This window comes from Hemicordylus capensis, chromosome 1, assembly GCF_027244095.1.
Source record: "Hemicordylus capensis ecotype Gifberg chromosome 1, rHemCap1.1.pri, whole genome shotgun sequence".
NCBI lineage: Eukaryota > Metazoa > Chordata > Lepidosauria > Squamata > Cordylidae > Hemicordylus > Hemicordylus capensis.
In genome coordinates this window covers 289,408,824-289,420,976 of record NC_069657.1, presented here as the reverse complement: position 1 = coordinate 289,420,976, position 12,153 = coordinate 289,408,824, and the positions used below count along the sequence as shown (strand labels likewise).

The 12,153-nt window shown below is 44.7% G+C and overlaps 1 protein-coding gene across 5 annotated transcripts in view; it reads left to right on the top strand.

The window, feature by feature from the left end:
- Window positions 1-12,153, top strand: part of ERICH1 (glutamate rich 1) — a 204,651-nt gene that overhangs the window by 182,534 nt on the left and 9,964 nt on the right. The window contains exon 8 of one of the 5 annotated variants that reach the window (XR_008313883.1): window positions 3,094-3,181. The exons of the other annotated variants lie outside the window; for them this stretch is intronic. The gene's annotated coding sequence lies outside the window, so the exon portion shown is untranslated. The remainder of the gene's footprint in view (window positions 1-3,093; window positions 3,182-12,153) is intronic. 5 annotated transcript variants of the gene reach the window in all.

Genomic DNA, 12,153 nt, shown 5'->3' with positions numbered 1-12,153 from the left:
GCTCAAAATGTCTCCCAGCATTACAGTGTGTGAACTGACAGCTTGCATACTACCTGGTGCCTTAGTATTCATGCAAATGTGTGTACATGGAAGTGGACTAGACATAAGACAATCTATCCCCTACTCAGAGATCTAACTTCTGAAGATCCCAGGGGGCAGCTGGACCCTAAAGGATAACCCTAGCAACTCACTTTAACAAAGTGTTAACAGAGCACCCTTAAAAGGCAGCTGTCACTTTTAGGAGGGAAAGAAGTTTCAGGTCCTTCTTCTTCTTCTTCTTCTTCTTCTTCTTCTTCTTCTTATTATTATTATTATTATTATTATTATTATTATTAATTTGATTTCTATACTGCCCTTCCAAAAATGGCTCAGGGTGGTTTACACAGAGAAATAATAAATAAATAAGATGGATCCCTGTCCCCAAAGGGCTCACAATCTAAAACGAAACATAAGACAGACACCAGCAACAGTCACTGGAGGTACTGTGCTGGGGGTGGATAGGGCCAGTTACTCTCCCCCTACTAAATAAAGAGAATCACCATGGTAAAAGGTGCCTCTTTGCCCAGTTAGCAGGGGATGTTTGTGGAGTATGAGCAATAACTTATATTTGAAAAAGCTTAAAGATTTCTCAGTGTAACTTATTTTTAAGTTACTTAAAAATAAATCATTAAGGAGAATATGGAGGTTGCAGAGAAGCTAAATGAGTTTTTTGTATCTGTCTTCATGGCAGAGGATACTGAGCATATAGGTGTTCCTGAACCAGGCTTTTTGGGGACGGAAGCTAAAGAACTGAGTCAGATGTGACAAGAGCTGATGCTGGGAAAACGAAAAACCATCAAATCACATAAGCAATTCGGCATCCATCCAAGAGTCCATAAAGCACTCAGTTGTGAAATTGCCAACCTCCTTACAAAAATATATAACTTATCTCTACAATCATGCTCTCTACTAGAGGACTGGAAAGTAGCAAATGTAACACTGATTTTCAAAAAGGGATCCAGGGGCGATCCAGAAAATTACAGGCCGGTTAGCTTAACATCTGTTCCAGGCAAATTGATGGAAAGCATTCTCAAGGATGAAATTGTTAAGCCCATAGAAGAACAGGCCCTGCGGGGGGAGAAACAGCATGGCTTCTGAAAAGGTAAATCTTGCCTCACCAACCTTTTGGAGTTCTTTGAGAGTGTCAACAGGTGTGTGGATAAAGGTGATCCGGTTGCCATAGTATACCTGGACTTCCAAAAAGCTTTCGACAAAGTTCCTCATCAAACACTCTTGAAAAAACTTAGCAGTCATTGGATAAAGGGACAAATACATGTGTGGATTGGTAACTTGTTGAAGGACAGGAAACAGAGGGTAGGTATAAATGGACAGTTTTCTAAATGGAGGGAAGAAGGAAGTGGGGTCCCCCAGGGATCTGTACTCGGACCAGGGCTTTTTAATTTATTCATAAATGATATAGAAGTTGGGGTAAACAATGAGGTGGCCAAATTTGCAGATGACACCAAACATTTAGGGTAGTGAAATCCAAAACAGATTGTGAGGAGCTCCAAAAGGGTCTCTCCAAACTGGGTGAGTGGGCAACAAAATGGCAAATCTGGTTTAATGTTGGCAAGTGCAAAGTGATGTACATTGGGAAGAAAAACCCCAACTTCACGTATATGCTGATGGGATCTTTGCTTTCAGTGACTGACCAGGAACGGGATCTTGGGGTCGTGATGGACAGCTTGTTGAAAGTGTCGACTCAATGTGCGGGAGCTGTGAAAGAGGCCAATTCCATGCTAGGGATAATTAGGAAGGGGATTGAAAATAAATCTGCTAACATTATAATACCCTTATACAAAACTATGGTGCGACCACACTTGGAGTACTGCTTACGATTCTGGTCACCACATCTAAAAAAGGACATTGTAGAACTGGAAAAGGTGCAGAAGAGGGCAACCAGGATGATCAGGGGCCTGGAACACCTTTCTTATGAGGCAAGGCTACTTGGGGTTATTTAGTTTAGAAAAAAGACGACTGCGGGGAGACATGATAGAGGTCTATACAATCATGCATGGTGTGGAGAAAGTGGAGAGAGAGAAATTCTTCTCCCTCTCCCATAACACTAGAACCAGGGGTCATCCCATGAAATTGATTGCCGGGAAATCTAGGACCAACAAACGGAAGTACTTTTTCACACAACGCATAATCAACTTGTGGAATTCTTTGCCACAAGATGTGGTGACAGCCAACCACCTGGATGGCTTTAAGAGGGGTTTGGCTAACTTCATGGAGGAGAGTTCTATCAACGGCTACTAGTCAGAGGGCTATAGGCCACCTCCATTCTCAGAGGCAGGATGCCTCTGAGTACCAGTTGCAGGGGAGTAACAGCAGGAGAGGGCATGCTCTTGCCTGTGAGCTTCTCAGAGGCATCTGGCGGGCCACTGTGTGAAACAGAATGATGTACTAGATGGGCCTTGGGCCTGTTACGTTAAATTACGTTATGTTATTTGTCGTATTTATATTCTGCCATATATGCAATCTCTATGTAACTTTATCACATAATTACCTTCCTGCAAAGCTCTGACATTATGAATGACTCTCTATATCAGATTCTGAATTTATTTGTTGTTATGTGTTATTATTTATCTGAATGAGGTGGCTTCATTCATAATTTTAAAATAGCTCTGTTCAAGTATTAAAAATGTGTCCATGTACCAGACCGCCTATTCAGATCCTTGCTGTTCTGTAAACAGGCAGATTTTGTTATGAATCACACTTTGCCTTTGTGGTGACTGTCAGAAGTTGCAGTTGCAAACGAAAAACAGGATACTACTTAGTGAATTCCTTCCATGTGTATTTATATGACAAAAGGAAGCAGCTGAGAGAAAGAGCATGCAAGTCATATTTCCAGCCTCATCAGTTTATGACTGCAAAGAGTGGGGTGTGCTCAGTTCAGTGCTCCTTAAGAAGGTTTGGTAGGTGGGCTTTGCTCCTGCTTAGAATTTGCTCAGCATTCTGAGTGGTTCCAAGCAAATTAGCATTTTGGAATTGGGTAGGAGTTTTTTGGGTTCCAATCTGGGAGTGACCTTTGGTTTTTACTCTTCTCTGTAGCTTGTGCTTGGCCTTAGGAACAGTCCAAGACCTTCTGCTGCCGAAGTGAGGCAAAGGACAACATGACACACACACACCCCATCTGCAGGTGGGTGCTCAGCATTCACAGGCCATGATCTTGCAGTAGCAGCAGCAGTAGCCACACACACAAGCACTCTCAGACTATGCCACCAAGCCAGGCAGTGGTCAAAGGGTCATTCCTAGCTCAAGGCAGGGGAGAGGAAAGAAGAGCTTTGCCCCAACGGGGCGAGGAGAGAGAGAGAAAACAATGTGCCCAGTGGGGCCAAGGAAGGGGGGTAGTTGTGGACAGCAGTGTGACTCTGGTGGTGGCAGAGGCCCAGCACCTGCCACCCCTTGTGTTTCTTTCCACTCTCACACCTGAGTAGGGGAGCACAGATGGGAAGCGATGAACAAACCTGTTCATCCACTCTGCAAACCGGTTTGTTGAACAGAGTGGCTTGGCCACTCGAACCGGCTTGCAATCGAACCACCCATACCAGTGGTTACTGAGTTGTGTTGTGAATGAATACCACTACAGCATTTACCTTGTTAATTTAACAACTTTATGTAATGATCATGGCAATTTCCATTACATAGATGGAACTGAACCAAGAATGAACAGTGAATCGATGGCTTAACCTTCCATCAATGAAACTATCTGAGCTCTCACTAGAAACAGATACAAATATGTACTCTGGCCTATTGCAAAATGAAGAATATAATGATTTATCTACTGACTGAGCATTAAGCTCACAAGTTTTAGAGTGTGATAGGTCAGGTGATGCACAATTTTTAACCTACAAAGTCAAACACAGCCTATCAGTATTGGTAAGCATCTAGCAGACCATAAATCCTCTTGTTTTTCACAGCTCCGGACAGGCAGTAAAAAGTTTCAGGAAGTTTATTGATCTGATTAGCAGTCTTGGCTGGTGAGCTCCCTTCATCTTTGTGTGGAACAGAAGTCTGTCTAAATTCTCTGTTCATCAGCAGAGGCCATGCTCTGTAAATGCAAAGGAGGAGGAGGGCTGGTCATGAGTTAGCTAGCAAGCATTGTCCCCTTTGCTATGCAGCATCCACCCTGGTTTGTATTTCGATGTGAGACTACATGTGTGAGCACTGTAAAATATTCCCCTTAGGGGTGGGGCCACTCTTGGAAGAGCATCTGTATGCTTGCATTCAGAAGGTTCCAAGTTCCCTCCCTGGCATATCCAGATCGGGCTGGGAGAGACTCCTGCCTGCAACCTTGGAGGAGCTGCTGCCAGTCTGCGTAGACAATATTGAGCTAGATGGACCAATGATCTGACTCAGTAGAAGGCAGCTTCCTATGCACTTACGTAAAGGATTGTGACTACATAACACTGGTGTAACATTGGCATAGCAGACACTGGCATAGCAGGACCAGAGGACCATAGGCTTTTAAATAATGTATTTGAGGTTATGGTCATGACTACCAGCTGGCCAGCTCTTTTGTTAAGCAGACCACTGGCTGATGTTCCAAAACATGGTGCTGATGGCAATGTAGTATCCTGCGAGGGGTGGGGGAAGGAATCATAAAGAGTCTTTCACAACAGTAAGAAATGAATTATTTATTTATTTATTTATTTATTTATTTATTTATTTATATTCCGCTCTTCCTCCAAGGAGCCCAGAGCAATGTACTACATACTTAGGTTTCTCCTCACAACAACCCTGTAAAGTAGGTTAGGCTGAGAGAAAGGTGACTGGCCCAGAGCCACCCAGCAAGTCTCATGGCTGAATGGGGATTTGAACCCGGGTCTCCCTGGTCCTAGTCCAGCTCTCTAACCACTACACCCCACTGCTTCACATATCTATCACCTGATGGGAGAGGCTGGTGCAACTGAGGTGACTCCGTTTCTCTCCACCTCACCCAGCCAGGGTATCTGAGTAATCAGTGAAAAGAAACAGTAGTTCCAGGCAACTTCTGGGGGAGAAAGATACAGGCTAGATTTTGGCAAGGCTGAAGTGCAAAAGCAGGCAGGGAGCTGAAGCACCTTAGGGCAGGAATTCTCAACGTTGGGTCCCTAGACAGGGGTGCACCTAGGTAATTTTGGTGCCCAGACCTGAAGGGCTTCAGTGCCCTCCCCCCCCACCGTGAGGTTCCCCTGTCACCATGAGGCCCCCCTTAAACATTTTTAGTGTCACCTGGGGGCGCTCTGTCCTGGGGGGGTCACCTGCCACTGCTGCCCGCCACTGCCTGCACCCACCACTGCCCCAGCCCTTTTCCCCACCTTTTTACTGCCACTATGTGTGTGGCGGGGGTGGGGGGTGATCCAATTAGGCTTCTCCCCTGCATGGTGGCGGCAGGCGACAGAGAGGCCTCTGGGCCTGTCCATCCAACCAGAGGCTCTTGAGAACTGTGAGGCACTCCAGCGCGCCTGTGCAGTTGGAATAGATCATCGCAAGCCCATGATGTCTCACAGTTCTCAAAGGCTACTGGGCTGGATGGACAGGCCCAGCAGCTGCTCTGCCTGCTGCCACCCAGCGGGAGAGGCCTGCTTGGATCACTCCCGGCCGCACACATGGTGGCTAAAATTATGAAACATATTGGAGGTTCGGTGGGGCGGGGCAGCAATGGGGCATACATGGGGTGGCAGCAGGAGGCCCCCCCTAGACATTTGGAGCCTCCCCAGACCTTGGAGGCTAAGGGCCAGGGCCCCAAGTTCTGGGGGGTAAGAGCGCCCCTGTCTCCAGATATTATTGGACTTCAACTCCCATAATCCCCAGACCCAGTGGCCTTTGGTTGGAGATTATGGGAGTTGAAGTCCAAAATCATCTTGGGACCCAGCATTGAGAATCCCTACCTTAGGGTACAGGGCCACTGTCTGGAAACTGATATAACCTGCTGTTGACTTGCAGGAGTGATCTGCTATTTCAATTCCATCTAAAGATCAATTTGTGTATTGGCCAATACAGCAAATGATACAAAGAGATCATAAGACTCCAGTGATCTCTCCTTTGAAAGAAGCCAGAACCCAACTAGCACGGCACCCCTGGAACTTCTCACCACTCAGGGAACTACATAAGAACATAAGAAGAACCTTGATGAATCAAGTTATCTGTTTGCCACCTTCTGGGTGAGGCAGCATCCTGTTTCCCAAAACTGGCCAGAACCATGAGTCCAATGGACGCCTGGTTCCGCTCCTCTCTCCCCCTGCTCTCCCACCCAAATTCTGACAAAATGGAGATCTCCCTCTCTGCAGTCAGCAAGGCTGCAGAGAGGAGGGGGAACTGGCTGCCTGGGCTTGCTTCTGACTGAAAGACAGCCCTGGCAGTCAATCGCAGCCAGAGAGAGGGAGGAGCTTCCTCCCTCAGCTCCAGTTGCTGATGAATGAGACTGTGGTGCTGTGTTCGGTGCTATGTATGCATGTATGTATGTATGTCTCAAATTTGTAGACCATCCCACATTTCCGTCTCTGGGCAGTTTACAACATAAAACAAATTAAAATGAAAACCTTAAAACAATTTAAAACCACAGTCAAATTGCCTATGGAAAGCCTTCCACGGCAACAGTAGGTAGCGGATGTGTAACAATATTATTCATGGTTATGAACAGCTCTTCTAGAACAGTCTCAAAAGAGTAGTTGTTTCTTTGTGGCTCCAAATGTTATTAATTCCTAGAAAATATCATAAAGTATTCTCTGTAAAAGAGCCATCACAGAATAATTATACTTGGTATTTAATCTCAGTGTTATTGCTTGAGAAATTAATGCATTTTCCAAAGAAAGAGATAAACACTGGAACAGAATGTCAGAGTCAGTGATTCACAGAAGTGTGTCATTAAAAGAAACGAAAATTTTATATTCTGTCATATCCGTTTATTACCTTAATAACAGCATGTTGCACATCAGCATTAACGCAAGTTCTACTAGAGAATTACAGGCAAGAAAAAGAAGATGACAATGACGTGTTTGTAGCAGGGGGCTGTTATCAGCAGTCCCAAACTGTTTTGAGCATGTGGAATGCGTTGGGAATTCTCTCTAGTAAGAGATACCCTTCAATTACAGCAGAGTGCACCGAGGCAAAACACAGCGGAGTCTGCCTAGGCATGCGTGTATGCTGAGAGTAAAAGAAACTTGGAGCCAGTTCATAGTTTCAAATCAATATAAGGAGTCTTTATTAGTGAACTCCATTCTAGATAGTAAAGTGGAGAGATAGGATCTCTAATCTAGCTAGCTAGCTGGATGCAGATGGATGGTTTCTGCATCTCTGCACACATGGTGCAGGGAAAGAGGAGCGTGGGTGTTGCGAGGGAGAAGAAATGAAAAAGGAAGAGGAAGGCAGGCAGGCAGGAAGTCCCTAAGAGTAGCAATCTACATATCAAAGGGATAGTGTCAGAGCAGTAGAGAAGGGATGACCTCTGACTCACTAGTCTGTCCCCCTCTGTCATTGAGACATGAGATAGCGCAGAGCCCTTCACTTCCAACAGAATGAACCACATCTTTCTTTGAAACCTGGTCTTAATTTATAGAGCCCACCAGATACTGAAAAAATCTTGGGGGTGGGGGGGGTGAATTTATATCTTAATGAATGTATTGAGGTGCATATATTATTGCCTTGTAGGGACCATTCCTTCCATTAGCATTTGTCTCCAGTTTTGAATGGGTTTCCCTTAAGGAGTCCCCCCCTCCCGTGTGAAAATTATGTTAAATCCAAAATGACCAGAATTTCCAGGAATTATTTTTCTAACACAGCCATTGTATGAAAATGAATAATGGTTTGATTTAACTCCCCACTTTGATGACATCTAAAATGAAATAATTGTTGCTCATTTTTCTATAATGGCTGTTAATGCACGGTAGCTCTTGGGTAGAAAAAGCAGCTTTTAACAGTCTGAAATGGGTCTAGGAGGAGATAAAGGAGAAATGACAGGACTAGAGATATAGAAGTAGACCAGCTCCCCATCTCCTGCTCCTGAATCCATTTCCCAGAAAATCATTGTTGATTTTGTAGCCCCAATACAATATTTTTCACGTGGATTTCTGAATGGTAGTAAAATATAATAGACATTGCAATGTTGAACCAAGATCTGCATTCAGTTGTCCTGAGGTGGTTGAAGCATGCAAAGAATGCATGACTATTTAGCTCTGAGAACATCTAGCAACTCTTTGAATGTAATATTTTGTACACAGTACTATATGTTCTCAGTACTATGTGTAAGCATAGCTGCGGCCTAACCAAAAGCCTATCACAGCTATTAAGTAGATATCTGTCAGATTTCTTAGTGAAGTCAGAGAACGAACTGCACAGCTGGAAGAAAGCTGGGAAGCTCTCCAGGCTGCTAGGATTGCCAGGTCCAAATGTCAAAGTTAAGGGGAACTTTGGAACAATTCTCCTTGTGCCACCACATAGTTCTGAGGAATTTATTGAAACAGGAGGCAGCCATTAAGTTAGTTGCTACTATGACAAAACATGAGATGTCCCTCAAAACAGAAATATGACAGCCCCACCCGGCCCTTTTCCTGCCATTAAGAATGATACGTTCACAAAGCCATCACATTCCAGGCAGAACTGTGCTTATTTAAAAATTTACGCAAAATCCATTGTTTCATTTCTTGTGTTTTGGGAATAACTAAGCAACAAAGGGGATCTGCTGCTGTGTTCCCTACAACAGACTGTCCTTTGGCCCCCACATATATAAGGTGGAAAGGGTGGGCCAGATACCCTGCATATGACCATTTGCTTTCTGTTGAATACTAAAAGGTAGTTCTATGTTTCATTTGTTCAGTGAATAAAACTGGGTGTCTCCTTCATTGGAACCATGAGGAGGTAACATCCAACCCTGTAATAATCCTCAAATGCTGCATATTTGAACGTGAATACCAGCCTCATGGGACCAGCAGTTTGGCCACGTTGAGGGTGGCCCCAAGGCTGCCACCTCCACCCATCACTCATGCTACTCGTGACACTCACCCTGCTCATGCTCCTCCCATCTGCCCGTTCTGCTTCTCTTTTCTGGCTGCAATGCAGTGTAATGACATCACTGCAGCAACTTGCACCAGTGAGGTGACATCATTGGACCGCGACATAGCTGGTAGAGGGAGGGAGGCTGGCGTCAGTGGCAAATGGGTGACCAGATGGCTGGCCGGGGCGGCAAAGGCAGGCAGGCTCCATGCCCAGTTGCCGTTCTTCGTTATTTTGCTTGCTGTCTCTTTGTCCTTTGATATTCCCTAGCTAGTCTTATGTTACGTGACCAAGTGTCATTTATGAAAGGAGGGATCGAATGGTGTGGGTGTCATGACCATTGAGTACAAACCCTTGCTCAGGAGTAGCAAAAAAGGTTGTGCAAAGGAATGACTCCTTCCCATTAGGTTTTATGGTTTGTTTTTCTTCAGTTTGTTCTGTGTCCCCTCCAGGCTCTGCTGGGATTAAAAGGTAGCAAACTCTAACCACCAAGTCTGAGGTAAAGGTTGTCTGCTGCAGATGTTTGGAGGGAAAGTTACAATGGCCACCTTTGGACATAATGCCAAACCAGCAGTAAGTGTGCCAGAGGTTTGACTTTGTGATTGTCCAAATGCGTGAAACTGCAGGTTGGTTTTCAACCCCAAACTTGAATTTGAATCTTCAGTTTGTAGTGGGTTTCACTGCTGAAACCTGAGGTTTGAAGCCAGCATCATGTCATCCAAATTCTGCCACCGTCGTAAACTGGATTCAGTGCCCAAGTCCAACTACCATTGAGAGGCCGGCTCAGAGTAGCCCCCAAATGCGTCAATTCTAGTGTGTCCACGTTTCTCACAGGCCACCTCACAGAGTTGACGCCCCACCCCCTACCATCTTGTTTCTCCTCCCACTGCTGCCTGGCAACAGGGATGCCACGTCCCTACAGTTCCCGCTTTTAAAGGGACAGAAACACGTTGGAGACAGCCAGCTTTCCCCTTTGTATTTTGGACCTTCTCTGCTCCTTGGACAAAAAAGAAAAAGAAAAAAAAAGAATGAGAGGACAAGTCAGAGACCTCAGGATTGGTCTCAGAGAACTCATCACTGTGGTGTTTGCTGCACAAACACATAGATTCCCACTAACAGTAATACTTTAATGCATTTTTGACTATACACATCTCAATTGCCCTGAGTTCCCCCATCCTTCCATCGTAAGGGACCTCTACCTGTAATTCCTATAGGAAACATTGTGACAACTCCCAACTGAACAAGGAGAATAGGCACACATAAAAAGAACCCTATCAGTTGCCTAACACCCCATCTAGCTCATCTGCTTGCTGGGCCATTCTGTTAAAGGTGTTCCATATGTTGTCTGGCTGGGTAGCATTGCTATGGGTGCATTCCATGGTTGGATATAATCCGTATATTATTTACTATGGACATGGACAGCAGTGTTCCCTCTAATTGTATAGAGGGATGTATATACATGATTGTATTAAGGAATGACTATGGATGTATGCCCCGCCCAAGTCCTACTATGCTGTCTCATCTCATCATGGCGGGTGTGTGTGTTCCTGGGAGGGATGAGCAAAGTATGCCAGGAGATATACTCCCAGTAGGGTCACCCAAAGCACGAAGGTCATCTCAGCTGCCCAGCTAAAGCAAGCAGGCACCTATACTGGGCAGCAGTGACATAGGAAGGTGCTAGAGGCAGACAATCACTTCAGTGACAATGACAAAGGCATCATTTCATACTGTGCGGGAGAAGGCAATGGTAAACTGTTCCTGCAATTTACCAAGAAGACCACATGGATAGACAAAATAGAATGTTTGCCGATGTAGTGCCGGCTGATGGGCCCTTAAGTCGGATGGTACTCAACATGCTACTGAAGAAGAGCTGAAGATCTCTCAGAGAACTGATGGTGTCTGTGACATAGTTAGATTAAAGCCTTTTGGATGTCTAGCGGCTGATGTTGCCATGCGGGAAAAGAAAATCTGAAGCTGCAAAGACAGAATTACAATGGGAACATTGTAAGAAGCATGAATATGGGAAAGCTCGACACAGTGAAAGGTGAAATGAATCAACTACAGATTGACATCTTGGACATCGGAGAATTAAAATGGACTGGAATAGGGCACTTTCAGTCAGAAAAACATACCGTTCCCTATTCAGGACACAAAAAACAAAGAAGGAACAGTGTTGTTTTCATAGTCAGAAAGGATATAGAAATGACAGTACTTGGGTACAATGCAGTCAGTGACCAACTAATATCAATTAGATTTCACAGACAACCCTTTAACATGACAGTTTTTCAAGTCTATGCCCCAACAACTGATGCTGAAGAAGAGGAAGTTGATGAGTTTTATGCTCACATTCAGTCTGAAATTGACAGAACATGCAAGCAAGATGTGATGCTTGTGGTTGGAGACTGGAATGCCAAAGTTGAAAATAGTAAGGAAGAAAACACAATTGGACTGTATGGCCTAGGAAACAGAAATGAAGCAGGAGAACAAATTATGAGTTTCTGCCAATCCAACGATCTTTTCATTGCTAACACATTCTTCAAACAACCACAGCTTTGCCTATACATATGGACATCACCAGATGGAGTACACAGAAATCAAACTGATTACATTATTGCTGCAAAGAGGTGGAAGAGCTCAGTTATAACAGCAAAAACGTGGCCAGGGGCTGACTGTGGAACTGCTCATGTGCAAGTTCCAAGTCAAGCTAAAGCAGAAAAACAAAGCTATCCAGCTTCCACAATATGATCTTGAGAATGTACCCACCATTTTCAAGGAGGACATCAGGAACTGCTTTGAAGTTCTGAACCTCACTGATAGGTGTAGCAATTGGCCCCTCCCTTACCCTAAAGAATGAACCGGAATGGAACCCTGTCCTGCCTGTCAGGCAGTGACCTCTAAGGATCAGCCACTCAGCATACAGTGACTGGGGCTTGGAGGGCCTGGCGAGGCAGGAAGTGAAGGGGTTCTTTGTTCTCAGTTGGAGCCAGGCTGGCGTCAGATTTCATTATTTTAGTGCTTTGCAAGTCCTTACAACTGATCTATTGTGTTTTATCTGTAACATAAGAATGTTGTACCTGTGCCCTTTTTATCCATCCAGGGCACTGCAAAAGTCTCTGTAACCTTTAAAAGTTATTCTAA